The following is a 16,435-nucleotide window of genomic DNA, read 5'->3' on the forward strand; positions in this document are numbered from 1 at the left end:
AAGTGCTTGAATCTATTTTATGCAAGCAGTTTCTTGGAAAAAAATCCATATTATTCCCTGTGAAGTGTAGGATAATATTATAAAATTTCTAGCCTTTAAAGCACACATGCTAAACTGTTCACTTTAAATGCTTATATCTTCTATATGCGAATGTTGATTCATACCAAAATGTTTTTTTGCATAGTTGTGTTTGACACATGAAAACGTCTCGGGTTACGTATGTAACTGTTGTTTCCTGAGAAGGGAACGAGACGCGTTGTCTCCCTTGCCATATTTCTTGTGTTCCCGTAACACCGTCTTTGGCAATATTTCAGATAGCGATATAATTCCTGGCTCCCTGTCACCCCGTCTTTGTCGTTAAGCCTAACAATTGGTTAAATTAGATATACACATTCAGACGCACTTACCCCTGGAGGCGTCCCCAAAGTGTCACCGCAGTGACGCAGCGTGAGTTCCCTCGAAAGGGAACTGTAACAATGTATCTTAAAAGGTAACACAATGTAACCTTGCTCTTACTTGAAATGTGTCCCCATAATTAGTCCTTGAATTTGAGGGTATTAGACCTGGAAAGTCCTTGAAAGGTCCTTGAAATTGAAGTTAACTAAGGTGTGGGAACCCTGATTTTCCTCCAGCATTGTGAATGTTTAATTGGTATTTTCAAAACAGACACAAGAAACTAGAATTAGTTGTGTTGTCAGCATATGCAAATTGTGTTTTTTATGTGTGCACATTTTATGGCAAATCACTGTAGAAAACCAGTTCATTTCTAGGGGTTTACATACTTTTTCTTGCCATTGTACATTTTGATATGTAAATATAACTTATTTATAATTATAAATATACTAAAAAAAGCATTGAGATTAACCGAATGCTCTCGGCACATATTATACCTTCATCAAATACTTTTGCTTCGATTTTGCTTAATCTCTTCCTCACACCATAAAAAAAGGCTTTGTTGGCATAAACCATAAAGGTGATGAAAAACATGCCAAGATGCACTTAGAGGGTTTTGCATCTGATGTCTTCAAATGATCTTTATAGCTCCATAATTTGTTTTTTAACATTAGGAGAAAAAAACAGACAGCTCCATTAAGTCAATTTGGCTAAGTATTAGCGTTTTCCTTTGGTATTTTTTACTATGGTTCTTTGAGATTTTTGATGTGGTTCTGGGCACCAAAAGGCCCTAAAACTTGACATACCCATACATGGACCTTTTTTGTGTGTCGACCTCACGGCCCTGGGGCGTGGATGAGAAGGGCAGAAATTTCACACATTGCATCATCTGATCACACAGGTGATGTCAGTGTCTTATTAAACCCGCAGCGTCTCAGTGTGGGGGTTGAGTAAATGACTGTATTTAGCTCAGCTAGTTTGTGGGCTGTTGTTTTCCTCTTGCTTTTCCTTCTCTCGCCCCTTCTTCATTGAGGCCGAGAGGCGTGACAACTGGATGACTGCCAGTCTGTAAATTGTCTGTAAATCGTCTAACAAATATTTAGACATTAGTGATACCAAATATTTAAGAAAAAGTTTATCCAAATATAAAAGTTTTCTTACAGTTTACTCATCCTCATGTCATCCTAGATGTATATTATGGCTTTGTTTCTTCTATCTTATTATGCCAAAATGTTAAAGGCACCAAAAAGCACATCCATTGATCACAAAAGTTATCCAGATAAATCAAATGAATCCAGTGTGTTAATATGTATGTCTTCTTAAGAGAAATTATGGCCCGTTTCACAGACAAATTTAGTCTAGTCCCAGACTAGAAACATGCATGTTTGAGCTGTCTTAACTAAAAATAATTTGCTCTTACATAATCTTAAAATATATCAGGGCCACTGTTCAGTCTCAAGATACACCCCAGTTATGTTTTTTGGTAACACTTTACAATAAGGATGTTTCGTTAACAATTAGGTAATGCATTAGTTAACATGAACTAACAATGAACAATACTTTTATAGCATTTATAAAATTGTATTTGTGCTAATTTCTGCATTTACTAATACATAAAATCAAGTTTTGTAACTGTTAACATTAGTTAATGCAACCTGAACATTAATTAATACATGCTGAAAAACTGTATTGTTTATTGTTTGGTAATGTCAGTAAATGCATTTACTAATGTTAACAAATACAACCTTATTGTAAAGTGTTACCGTTCTTTTCTAAGACACATTTGTAAAAGCTATTTAAATATCCTATGATTTACTCCTGGTGAGAAAATGTTTAATATTTAGCTTATGTAGTGATCGATACTTTGTATAAGATATGGAACAGCGCAGTATATTTTTTTTAACGGACGCATGCACGTGATTGCGGTTACGCACCTGAACTGAACTGTCTGTATTTATTTATCGGTCTGGCTAGTGGCTAGTTGGGAGACGGTGAGCATGGATCACAACTGTGCGGAGAGGTTTGGCAGCCAGGCAAGAATTCAAGGACCTGTAGCTAACATTGTATACATTTATTTTACACAGTAAAGCTCACTGTAATAGTTGATATGCGTTAGATATATGAACAGATTTTGAATTGAACCTTTTCACTCAATAGCCAATTTGGCTACTAGATTTTGAAGTTACCATCCATTAAGAACTTCTACTGGCCTAGTCTAAAGAAAATAACAAGATTAACTATATCAGTGTGTCATATTTGTAAACATTTATTAAACATTTAATTATTATTTATTATAAAATCTGAATTGCATATTATTCAAACAAAATTCTGTCATCCTGCCATCTCCTCCCTTCCTCTTTTATCCTTGTCCTTTTCACCAAAACTGCAAATTAGCACACTACAATAACGCATTAAATAAACACCATACTTTATGTATTTATATTTGAAGAGTTTGGTTCCAAAACGCAATAAATCCATTTTCGGTAAAAATGTGTTTTCTATAACAAGAAAGTGACAAGATGAACACCACTATTTTCTGTTATAAACTTTCACATAGCATCTTTAGGTTATAATAATATAAAAAATTCAAATCCATAATTTGATTTTTTAAAGATTTATTACTTTTTTCAACATGCTTTAAATCTATTGAATCAATATATAAATGTACATTCATCTTTGCCACGTCGTCGCTATACTTTTTTGACAGCGATCAGCTGTAAAATGTTTTGGTCCTGCTCAATTTTCGTTAGCTTTGAGTAAAATAATGGAAAGTTTTTCATAAGATCCCATGGGGTCACTGTTTTAGCATGACAGAAGCTTGATGCTGTCGTGTGAGAACAAGCAACAGCTGGCATTTTTCCTTCTCATGTAAATTATTCGATTTTGATGGCTTACATTTCTTCTCAGCCACAGAAAACCACCACAGGTTTATCAATGCCATCAAAAGTATTATTTTGTTTTTGTTTGTTTGTTGATCATATGAAAAGTAGATAAGGAAAACCAGGACTCAGTGTGTATTCAAAGCGCCGGCATTATTGTTAACAATGCGTGGAATGGTGCGCTGTGATTGGTTAAGCGAATTTATTGCATTCTGCAGAGAAAGAGGACTGACGTTTGTCGTGTTTTGGAAAAAAGGGAGAAAAGATGACAGAATATCACAGTGGATATCAGATTTTGCGTAAAATTAAGAATTTACTTTTTAATACTGAACTGTTACAATACTGATTTTGGTGGTAACTTTTTTTTTGTATGACGTTTATCGCATTTTGGAACCTATCTCTTCATATATTTACTTTGTTCTTGTGAAACAGAATATTTAAATTGTTTTTCATACTGTTCTTTAACCAGTTTTTTAAAAAATAAGTCAGAGAGATGTCGTTTCTGGGTGTTGCTTATAAATACCAGTGGTGATGCACTGTAAAAAAATCCGTAGAAATTGCAGCTGGGTTGCCGGTAACTTACTTTAGATTTAAATTAATGTTATTTACTGGCAACATTTTGTTCAAAGTTAAATGAACATTTACAAGTCTTTGTCTTTACAGAATAAAACTAAAAAAACAGCATCAAGCTAAACATTCTGGGAAACAAAATCTGAAGCAAAAAACAGAAAAAGGTTGATGATGATTTCTGGTTCCCAGAATGCTTTGCATGAGGCTGTTAATGTATAGTTTTATTCTGTAAAGATAAAGCCTTGTTAATATTTAAAATTTATTTAACTTTGAACAAACTCTTGCTAGTAAATAACATAAATTTAAATCGGTAAATTACCCACAACCCAGCTGCAATAACATTGTAATTTCTACGGATTTTTTTACAGTGTGTCTTATTTTTATAAGCACGTTATTGAAAAATAAGTCATTAGTGTCCCCAATGTATACAGTAATGAGCCAGTGCCCGGCCCCTGTACATGACCTAGGGAGCTGGGGAACTGATTGAGACACGCAGATAGATAAGCCATTCACGCCCAGTTTGCTACTTGGTATTAAAACCTTTTGCGGTGAAAAAGTCTTGAGTCTAGCACTGTTTTTTGTTGTATAGTAACGGGTGTGTTCAAGTAACCTGCTAGTGATTTAACAATGTTACCCACCAGAGCGGATTTTTACCCGTACAAATTGGGGGGTCGGCAGGCATTAATTTCAAACCCTGTGAATGAAGGTAATTTACTTGTCATTTATTTCCCTTGTTATCAGAAATAAACTACTGTTAAAGGACTCTGTTGTTATTGTTTCTATGTGGAAGTCTACCGGAAGTTCTGTTTAGTCCACAAAAGCTTGTTTATGTTGTTGCTGCTGAAACCGTCTATATATTTATTTTGTATTAATTTGTGATTAACTAAAGAAATGAAGTCATATACATTTGTGATAGCATAACGGTCTCTCTATGGTCCTTCAGTTACTTCCCCCCTTACTTCCATCATTGGCAATGAGTCAGGTCTGTGTTTTTTTCTCTTTTTGTTTTTCCTCACCCTCTCTTTTAGTGCATGAATCCTATAAGCAGATATTGGCATTCCAAAAGCAGGCGCTTGTTGGCTTAACCTGGGCGTGGCCTGTTGCTATTTTCAGATGCTGCCACGTGATTGACTCAATGAGGGTATAATTATGTTCAGTGCCCGGGAAATCTCTCTCTCTCTCTCTCTCTCTCTCTCTCTCTCTCAAAATTGCAGCTTCCCTTGGTTTATGACTAAATAATGTAATGGTCTCGTAACAGTTTGTTTAGTTTTATCAAAAAGGTGATTGCAGTTCGCAACACATGAGTGAAAATATAAACACGCAGACGGACCATTCCTCATGTCGGGTGACTGCTGTAAAGCAAACACTTTGCTCATGTAAACACACTCATTTGGCATGTAGCTGCCTGTGTTTGCAAGTGACACATTTTGAGCAAAAAGAGTACAAAAGCGCATACAGAGATGCAGACAGATGCTATTTTTTTCAGCTGGACTGCAAGTGACCCATTTAAGTTCCTGCTTAGATGCCGATGTGTGTGTCTATATATTGATTCCTGCTTTATAACAAATCTTAACTTGTATCACAAAGGCAGAGTCACACACATTCACACAAATACAGAGAGACAGACTATCTGCATTGTCTACTTTTTTGGGGGGTTCCCAAACTTTGATGATGACCCACTTAAACAGGTATAATGTATCCTGGGACCCACCAACATATCATAGAAATATGATAAAACCATATTGTTTTTCCTATAATAAGAGTAGTTTTTTTCCTTGTAATTTTATTAATTAAGTTTAAGTTTATAATACTTAATAAATTATATACCCTATGGTTTATCATATCAAATTAATTGTCATTGCTTGTCATTAGTTGGACTATACTCTTTTTGTGCCATTCACTGCTACAGCCAAGCGACTTTGCGTGACCCACCTTATCCCACTGTGCAACCCACAAGTGGGTTCCACTTCCACACTTGTAAATAAAGATCACCTATTATTCGATTACCATTCCTTTGGTGTGTAAGTGTTTATTAGTACATGTCAACGATATGCAAAGTTACAAATCCCAAAGTAAACGATTACACGAGTTATCGTCTCCAACTTAAATCTCTTTTCTTGGACTAACACAATTGTAGGCAACAGTTTACATCATTGGCCTGTTGACGTGGACACGACGGACATTATCATAATTCCTCCCGCTTTTTACTCACAACCTGTAAGTAGTCTATGTTTTCATATTCAATGATTTACTACTCACTAAACCATGATTCAACCACAAGTTTTGTTCAGAGTAGCACTTGATGTTTCTCACAAATGCAGACATGGTTTTAATGTTTTAGTAACCTTAGCAATCTGTCAAGTCCTGCTCAAGCCACGCTGGCAAAGTTTATCGATCAGCTTGGTCATCTGCATTTTCTGGATCAGATTTAGCTGGTATTGATAAGGTAGTAAAGATGATATTAACTCCTGTCAGTAGTGCATTGTGAGCTAATCTTCCAAACATGGTAAGGAGCGTCACATTTCCAGCTGACGTCAGGTAAGCTGGCCAATCGGAGGACACTGCACTTTTCAGAACGATGGGCGCGTTTTAAACCATGCAAACACATTTTATTACACAAAATAACGTTGTTTTTAGCATAATAGGTGCTCTTTAACCAAATGCTTTTAACCATACTGGTCTCAGATGTCAATATTAGGTGGCTTAAATACCCATACTAAGTCTCGAGTTAAGTTTTTTTTAACTTTTTTTAAATAATCTTTCAGCTCGGTAAGCACAGATTTCAGAATTCTCACGTCCATAACATGAAATCTCACATGCATAACACTGTTTTACCCACACAAAATTAATTTAAAATATTTTCTTCTTTTGAAGAGCCTTCCCTTTTGTTGGCCCATTTGTTAGTTATTATTGCTTTTGTTTCTTCCATTTTTGTTCACAAATTTCGTATTTGTATAGACTGATATTATTCTGATGTCTGGAGTTTGTCATTAGGAGTTTATAAAAAACATAAACAGATGGTTAAATATATTGGTAATAAAAACATTCTCTGATAAATTATTTTTAAATTTTATGTCAAATCTATAATGCTGTAATTGCTCAAATTTATAATTCGGTGTGCTTCTTATTGGGTGAGCACAAGTGACATCATTCGCATTTAGAAAATCTGAGACCATAATTTCATGAATCCGTGGTTAAGTCATGACATAAGGAATATTGTTATATAGGATATTATTCAACAGCCATGTATGAGCACTATTTATTCATATTTAAGCAAAAAATGTATGAGCTCCGCGTACACTGCCGTCTCCAGGCTCACGGTATCACCGACAGCAATAAAATAATAATAATTCGTAAAAAGTCCATGTCTGGTCATCTCAGATGTTGTTATAGAGATAAATGCATTATGATACGAATGTATTTCCCTATGGCATTTCAGATCGGTTGGACCCGGAAGCGCTGCACGACGTCAGACTTTAACAAAGCTGTTCTACATAGAAATAATTATTCATATATGCCACTCATAATCATCTCATGGGTGACTGTGTGCGAACAATACAGCGTGAACAATATGATTATGTTAGAATGAACAGAGAAAGAAAGAGCTTTATTCAATAAAGACAGCTTAGTGTGGTCTGGGATCATTTCTAACTGTCTCTCTCAAAGTCTAATCCTTCTTATATTTACACATGATTATATTCATAATCAAATGCATCCTTACAGCTGAGACAGTCAGCCATCTGGAGCTCTGAGGTTTTTGTGTGCTATGAAATAATTAGATCACTTCGGGAAACTATTTAGATGGGAACAAATTGCAGTTGTGTTTGGTATGATATACATTCAGTGTTTATTATCATAACAGCAAAGAACATCAAATTATGTTCATTACAGATCCAATTAAATTGTTTTGTAGACACTCACTGTTGCAGGCTTGGTATTTATAATTGTTAGGAAGGAGACATTTTCTATATGGGAAATTTTATAAGATTAAAAGCTATATGCGACCCTGGCAGCAAGATCACATATATCAATTAATATCTATTAGATATCTATTAATGTTAGATATCAATATTAATCAGATATATCAATATGAATCTATTTTTCTTGAAGAGAAAGACAATGATATTGTCTCAAGGATTAGATTTAATCAAACCAACACAGCCACAAAACTCCAAATATAAGTCTTTAACATAAAGTTTAAATGTATATGAGTGATCTTTTAAAGGTCACCTAATATGGCAATTACTCAAGGGTTCATGAGATATTTTTAAGATGTAAAATAAGTCTTTCGTGTCCCCAGAGTGTGTATGTGAAGTTTTAGCCCAAAATACCCCACAGATGATGTTAACATTGCCACTTCGTAGGTGCGAGCAAAAATGTGCCGTTTTTGGGTGTGTGTTTTAAAATGCAAATGAGCTGATGAAATGCAAACACTGATCGCCATAATGGGGGGTTGTTGAAATTGAAAGTCAATTGTGCTGTCAATTATTTTTTTCTCTCTCTTTCTTTCTGCACTAAATGGCAGTGCCATGGTTGGATAGTGCAGATTAAGGGGCGTTATTATTGTAATAAGACTCGATACCTATGGGCTCTATCATACACCCGGGCAATGCAGCGCAATGCGCGACGCAAGTGTCTTTTGCTAGTTTCAACCCTGCGCAATTATCATTTTCACGTTTAGCGCCACGTTGTTTAAATAGCAAATGCATTTGCGCCCAACCCTTTTCAACTGTGCGTTCGGCTCACAAACCATTTTCCCATCGTTAAATTAGCCAAAGTGGCATCGGACACGCCCATTTAGATAAGACAATGCGCTTAGATCGTTAAAATAGGGCCCTATGTCACAAAACAGGTGAAATCTGAATGACCTAATTTTTCACATACTTGCAGAGAATGGTTTACCAAAACTAAGTTACTAGGTTGTTTTCATGTTTTCTAGGTTGATAGACGCACTGGGCACCCAATTATAGCACTTAAACATGGAAATGTCAGGTTTGACCTCCTTTATATTAGGTGTGCCCAGAGTAATATTAGGTGTGCCCAGAATGTGCATGTGAAGTTTAAGGTCAAAATACCCTATAGATCATGGGTCTTCAACCGGGGGTCCGCGGCCCCCAGGGGATCCGTGACGGAACTGCAGGGGGTCCGCCAAATGATGTTTAACAACAAGCTATTTTTTGTTTAAAACGTAAAATATATGTACAAAACGTAACGTCCCCTTTAAGTTGTGCACGTGCGTGGCCGCATAGGTTTGAAGGCGCGCGTTCAGTTTAGCCAGCGGACCAAAATAAAATATCTAAAGATTATAAATGTCCATTCAGGAAGCAGCAGTAGCGACAGAAAAGTCATCATAAAACAGGTAAATCTTACGTGTGTCTTTCTTTCAGAATATCATTTTAGAATCAATGCAATCTATATTTCTGAACTTGGACGGCTGTTTCACGCGGTTCAGATTTAAAGCGCTAATTCAACAGGCAAATGACACCACACCGCGTCTGCATTTTAAACTGTGACAAAACTATCACTTGAATTTAAAAATTAATGAAACGCGCGCCGTGATGGTGCTTTGTGCAAGATTCATAGTCAGGTTGAAATCCGCCTCTCAAAAAGTTTTCCCAAAGAGATGCGCTCGGACTCGGGCATCTTGTTCTCCTGAGTCTGATATGCAGAAAATAAACCTGCGTTACTCAAACTGGTGACAATGATGATACACGAGCAAGGCAACAGACCTCAGAATTATAAAGTAGCACAACCTCTATCCCCACCAGAATAGAGAGTCTTTGTGCCATTCACCATAATCAGTCATCTTTATAAACTGAAAGCCCTTGTCCACTTCACAGTAAAATGAAATATATATCACACTGCAAATACCTTAAAATAATATAATATTATTATTATTATATTAATTTAAAAACTAAATCTACTTTAACAAAAAAAAAAAATGCATGTTAATATAGTATGGCTGTGTGACAATATGGTTTGTTTCTATTTATAAAACAGTTTCAGTTGATTCTGATTGGTCATCAGTTGTACTTTACTCCACTTTGCGTTGTGCCTAATACGAAAAGGCAGCCTCTCGTACCTTACTGCTTACTTAAATATCTCTATTTTACACATTTAGTATTAGGGGGTCCCTGCTCCATGCCTCTCTCATCTAAGGGGTCCACGACCCAAAAAACGTTGAAGACCCCTGCTATAGATCATTTATGACACCATTTTTAAAAGGCCCATTTTGGGGTGCTCAGAAACACCAACACCAGGAGATTATTTACAGGATTTATAATTTTCTTTTTTAAAGTGAGGAGTTTTTAATCATTACAGGGTGGTTGTGAATACACAGGGAACACACCAGTATGTCCAAACACCATATAAAAGTTAATTTCTAATTTTAAGTGACCAAGGCAAATGTACTTATTTTTATTGATTTAGATGTCATCTATATCTGCTGATGTATCGGTATTGAATCATATAATGCTTCTGTCCATGCAAACAATGTAATAATACAAATGCATTATGCAGTTACCTCATACTTTTATAGATCGATACTCTGATTGGCTGATCAGAATCTGCTGACCTCACATTCACAATAATAGATGATTTTGTACAGTATGTTCTTCTTACCCTGTGCTCTTTCTCTCTCTGTTCTCTCTATCTTTCTCTCCCTCTTTCCTGATGTTCACATCATCTGTCTCTCCTCTCCTCTATCTCTCCTCTCTCCATCAGCTGAGGTTGAGCGGTGCAGGAACGCACCAGCTGTGAGCCGTACTGCAGTGTCAGGGGACTGTAAATAGGGACGCACCGTATGAGCTTCCTGCCGGCAGACATCAGAGAGGACCGGAGTCAGGTAAGATCCCAGACTTTGCCTCTGTATTAATGTTGAGAGGGCTGAAGGACGTCCTCTTGTCTACCGGTTGCTCGGGAATACGATTGGATTAGGTATTTTACACTTAGGATATTTGGATTCCTGACATTCAGTGAGGTGCCAAGTTAGAAGTGAGCAGGAAAAGGTTCAAAATCTGCCTTGAAATGAGCCATTGTATGTTGACCGCTCTCTCTGTCTCACTCTCGCTTTTCTTTCCATCCCACTTTTTCCATCTCTCCTTTTTTCCGTGACTCAGTAACTCTTAAAAATAAATGTTTTTCAATGGATCTTTGTAGCATCTTAGGACTTTTTTGACTTTTGTATTGCTCTTTAGAGATGAATAATTTCCTTATGTGATTATTAGATGCTCCTCCTATGGCATAATAGGACATTTAAGTCTTTCTGTAACATCATAGAGCTTTAAATTGTTTACAGGATCATACAGACGTTCTCTTGTGGCTTTGCATAAACTATACATATTTATATTTCACAGGAGTGTAATTATGTAAAATCAAAATTTTCCTAATGGACTTCCTAGACCTTAGTCATCGTCGCTTGTTATTCCAAAGGAAACAATGTTTGTATGTGTTATCGCAAATCAAATCATAATAACTCGCCCCGCCTCTGAAATGACTTTTCTTGTTTGGCTGATGTAACCAATGCTGTGTGGATTATTGGTTAATGTTTACCAGTAACCAAATAGCAGTTCGGACTTTGTTTCTGACTATGGTAATAGGTAATGTAGGCTGGCCAGCGTGGTGATGCGGTGGAAAATCCATCTTTAAAGGTGCCGTAGAATGCAAAACTGTATTTACCCAGGCATAGATCAATAATAAGAGTACTGTACATGATCACAAACTGTGATGTTAAAGTTCAGATGTACGCTCTTAACATTAAATTACACATTGAATAAGGTACAATGTTGTTACAAAGCTAAAAACAAAGTTGTGACTGCTGAATTAGCGTTATATGCTAGTTAATGCTATATGCTAGCATTTAAGTTGAAGTTCTACTTTTGACGTTACATTTTGCAAGTCCATACTGAAAAAACGAAAATGAAATATCTCAATCTTTAAACAATTAATTATTTCTCAAATGTTGGATCTTTGTCTAATACAGACTTAAACTTAAGGTCTGTTTACACACACACAGAGCTACCCAAATGAGCTTCTCTGAGAAACAGCCAATCAGAGCAGAGCTCAACATTATTATTCATGACCCTTTCAAATAAGGTAATAATAGATAATTTAATTCTAAAGGCAAGGTAAATGAACATGTAAAACCTCTCTGGATCACTTAATAAACCATATGTAGATAAAAGAAAACAATTGAACACATTATTTTAGTGCATTCTTTGGCACCTTTAAAGCTGATGTTTATTCATCCTCTGTAAACAGCTGCAAACTCAGATTTAGATCTGTAAGTTTGTCAAGTTTTGTAACAGCCACATTTCACTTTCACATCATAATCAGTTTCAGATGGATATAAACAAGTCCCTCTGTTTAACTTAGAAAATATGTCACATTATCCAACTAAAATTATTTAAACAATGACTGAATTTAGGCTGTAAACCCTATTTAAAATCTTTATTTTTAAGAGAAAGAAATGCATCCATCACGGGTATAAATAACACACAAGGGGTTAAATAAGTGAGATGTGTGTTTTCATAGCAGGTGAGTGATTCCAGAAGAGGAACTCAGTCATGTGGAAAGTCAGAGATAACACACTTGGCATGACTGAACTGTGGACCTCAAGTAACCTCTCGCGCACACACACAACTTACATATACATGCATGCACACTCATTCAAATGCAAACAAAATCCCCCTGCTAGAAAACGTGTTTGATCCATTGTTGCATGTTTCTTCTGAAGCTTCTGAAGACCATTTTGGACCAATGAGAAACTACCTACAGGTTGTTCATATATCAGCGAGCAAGGTTTTTGATCATGGTAGCTGCTTATCTGCAGTATTTTCTTCAGTATAGGATAGACTAGGAAACATCTAGCTGGTTGGTCCAGATAAAAGAGCAGCTAAAGAAACCCTTAGATGGATTTTCAGGGCTTATACAGACACACATACAATACTGTGCAAAAAACAAAACTCTCTTCCTGTTCAAGACCTTCTGCCATGTTCTCTTTAACTGTGTGTGACAGCTGTTTCCTCTTTCTAATGCTCTGACTTGCAGGGCATTATATTAGTTACTAATCAGGTTGAAATGTTTACACAATGTGTGTGTGAATCCAGTGTGGATTACTGGATTAGGGGAAGTGTGTGTGTGTGTGTGAATCCAGTGTAGATTTCTGTATTATGGGAAATGGTAACTTTTTTCCCTAAAAGTTTATGACTTCCAGAAAATGTTCTGCTTTAAAGGGACACTCCACTTTTTTTTGAAAACAAGCTCATTTTTTAGCGCCCCTAGAGTTAAACATTTGATTTTTACCGTTTTGAAATCCATTCAACTGTTCTCTGGGTCTGGTGGTAGCACTTTTAGCATAGCTTAGCATAATCCATTGAATCTGATTAGACCATTAGCATTGCGCTAAAAAATAACCAAAGTGTTTCAATATTTTTCCTATTTAAAAATCAACTCTTCTGTAGTTACATCGTGTACTAAGACCGACGGAAAATTCAAAGTTGCGATTTTGTAGGCCGATATGGCTAGGAACTATACTCTCATTCTGGCGTAATAATCAAAGACTTTACTGCAGTACCATGGCTGCAGCAGGCGCAATGATATTACCCAGCGACCAAAAATAGTCCCCTTGATAACTTTCACTAGTCAGGTTAAAAATAGGAAAAATATTGAAACTCTTTGGTCATTTTTGAGTGTGATGCTAATGGTCTAATCAGATTCAATGGATTATGCTGAGATACACTGTAAAAAAATTCTGTAGAAATTGCAGCTGGTTGCCGGTAACTTACCGTACATTTAAATTTATGTTATTTACATTTTGTTCAAAGTTAAATGAACATTAAACATTTACAAGTCTTTGTCTTTAGAGTAAAACAAAAAAACAGCATCAAGCAAAACATTCTGGAAAACAAAATCTGAAGCAAAAAAACAGAAAAAGGTTGATGATGATTTCTGGTTCCCAGAATGCTTTGCATTAGGCTCTTATTGTATAGTTTTATTCTGTACAGATAAAGACTTGTTAATATTTAAAATTTATTTAACTTTGAACAAACTCTTGCCAGTAAATAACATAAATGTAAATCTACAGTAAATTACCGGCAACCCAGCTGCAATAACATTGTAATTTCTACGGATTTTTTTTACAGTGTATGCTAAAAGTGGTACCACCAGACCAAAAGATCGCTGAATGGATTCCAAAACGGTAAAAATCAAGTGTTTAACTCTAGGGGAGCTGGAAATGAGCCTATTTTCAAAAAGTTGGAATGTCCCTTTAAATATATAAACATACAATCTATCAAATGAAAGAACATTTGCTTTCAAAAAAATTTAATCCTATCTTCATTTCTTCTCTTTTATCACCTCTCAAATATGGGTAGGTTTCTTCCAAAAATTCGTCTTCAGTGTTTAATAAGTTGGGTAAGAGCACCACCTAGTGGATAATAGCGGATATTTGGATTGCAGTAAAAACTCATCATTGGCAGGGATGCGTTTTCTTTTAATTTACAAGATCAATGGCAGGGAAAGAGTTAATCTGTGTGTGAATCTAGTGTGGATTTCTGGATTCCCGTACACAACTTATATTTATTTGGTTGTCACTTCACCTTTTAATGCTTAATCCTGTTCTGTACACACACAGTTCAATAATTTATGGGACTGACAACCGCATTCTACAACAGAATTAACGAATTAACTCCCGCAAAATGCAGGTAGTGACAACCGCATTTACAGAAACTCGGCATAGTGTGTACATAAATGAAATGAACCAGTAGTAGTTAATAAAGTGTTTAAACGTGCCTTATGGACATGACAGGTCTCTCTTCTGAAAAAAGAATTCCTAGAAGGTAGAAAAGTCTTATGTTTGCGCGGTGCAGAAAATGACAGAGGCACGAGCGTTTGCTGACTAGTGTTGCCAGATCTTGCGTGAAATAAAAAACAGCGAACAAGAAAAATCCAATAATAAATCCAAATGCTTTACCTCAAATCAAAATATTAATATTGATATCAATCAAAATATTGGGACCGCCATCTTTACACTTTAATAACACCAGAAACTTGATTGCTTCAAGAGCCAATTTTTTGTCTGATACCGCTCCATTGGGCTGTGATCATGGGGCGTGTTTTAACCAAACCAGGACAAAAAAATCCCTCAGCACTCAATTAAATAAACCTACAACCAGTCAGAGCAACCGAGTGTGACGTATGTTGAAATCACGTCTGTCCTTTTGCAGCCTGACCTAAACTGCTAGTTATTTCGCTACAATGGGACTAACATTACGATTGTACTAAGTCTGAGTTAGCGAACATACATCAACACCTACTATAATTACAACATTTAATTCATATCACGACATTGTGATTTAGTTATATTCACGTTGTCGTGCACGCCAAGTTGCCCATTTTCATTGTGTCCCATCTTCTTAGCGACCATCGGAGCCAGCTGATAAATGAAACTTTTGACGAATCTCGTAAGAGGGAAGGCAAAAACATATTTCCATTCCATTTCTTTGTTCCTCTTTTAAAATCAATGCACTGTCGATATCTTCTAGAACAGACTCGATGGCAGAATCTTCACATCTCAATTCTCCAACGGCAGCCATCTTTGTTGTAAACAAATTTCACACAAGTGGTTGATGTTACTGTTGATCATCTTTCCATCATCGTATAACAATTTGATTGGTTCAACCAGCTTTGGTTTGAGCGAAGTTGCGCCTCAATGGAGCGACACCAGACCGAACTTCCCAATCTGAAATGTTGTGGGCGTGGCTAAGTTCAGCTGGCAACCAGGCTACACAAACAGTAAAGTGCCAAAACGGTATGTAAGTACAAAAAAGACGAGGACCCGGCAACATTGCAAGACAGCGCGCTGTCTAGCAGCCTTGCAAAACATAACGCTGTTAATTTATTTGGTCAAAGCTGCGAGTGATAAGCACGAGACGTTGCTATGGTTTTCTCTGTGTCAATCATCACATTTTCAGGGGTGAGTCTTGTTCTGTACAGACATGAAACGAACATTTAGGAGATTCAGTCCTACATTTAAATGCGGTTGTCACTCCCGAAAGTTTGCAGTGTGTACGAGGCCTATATCTGTGTGTGTGAATCCAGTGTGGATTTCTGAAAAATGAGAAATGTTTGTGATGTGTGAATCCTGTGTGGATTTCTGGATTAAGGTAAATGTTTATGGGGCATTTTCCCAGACAGGATTTATCCTAGTCTCAGACTAAAATGCATGTTTGAGCTACCTTCTTTTAAAAACACCTTGTACAGACATATCTTTAAATATATCAGTGCTATTGTTTTGTCTCAAGATGAACACCAGTATTGTTTTAGTAAGGTTTGACTTAAATGTACTAATATAACGAAGGCCTAGTCCTGGATTAATCTAAACCCTTTCCGGGAAACCACCACTAAATGTGTGAATTCAGTGTGGATTACTGGAATATAAGAAAATGTTTTTATGTGTGAAATCTATGAATCCAGTGTGGATTTCCAGATTAAAGAAAATGTTTATACGTGTGTGGATTGGCTGTCAAACTTCTGAGGTCTCTGTCGAGGGCTTTTTTTCTAAAGGGGAAGATGACACAGCTCTCTGCGGCTCA

General features: G+C 36.3%; 1 protein-coding gene across 2 annotated transcripts in view; it reads left to right on the plus strand.

Annotated features, from left to right (window-relative positions):
* Positions 1-16,435, plus strand: part of mbnl1 (muscleblind-like splicing regulator 1) — a 94,912-nt gene that overhangs the window by 15,834 nt on the left and 62,643 nt on the right. Inside the window, exon 2 of one of the 2 annotated variants that reach the window (XM_055203509.2) lies at positions 10,566-10,686. The gene's annotated coding sequence lies outside the window, so the exon portion shown is untranslated. Of the gene's footprint in view, positions 1-10,546; positions 10,687-16,435 lie in introns of those variants that run through there. The other variant, XM_055203510.2, reaches the window with a different exon arrangement.

Source organism: Misgurnus anguillicaudatus, chromosome 2 (assembly GCF_027580225.2).
Source record: "Misgurnus anguillicaudatus chromosome 2, ASM2758022v2, whole genome shotgun sequence".
Classification (NCBI taxonomy): Eukaryota; Metazoa; Chordata; class Actinopteri; order Cypriniformes; family Cobitidae; genus Misgurnus; species Misgurnus anguillicaudatus.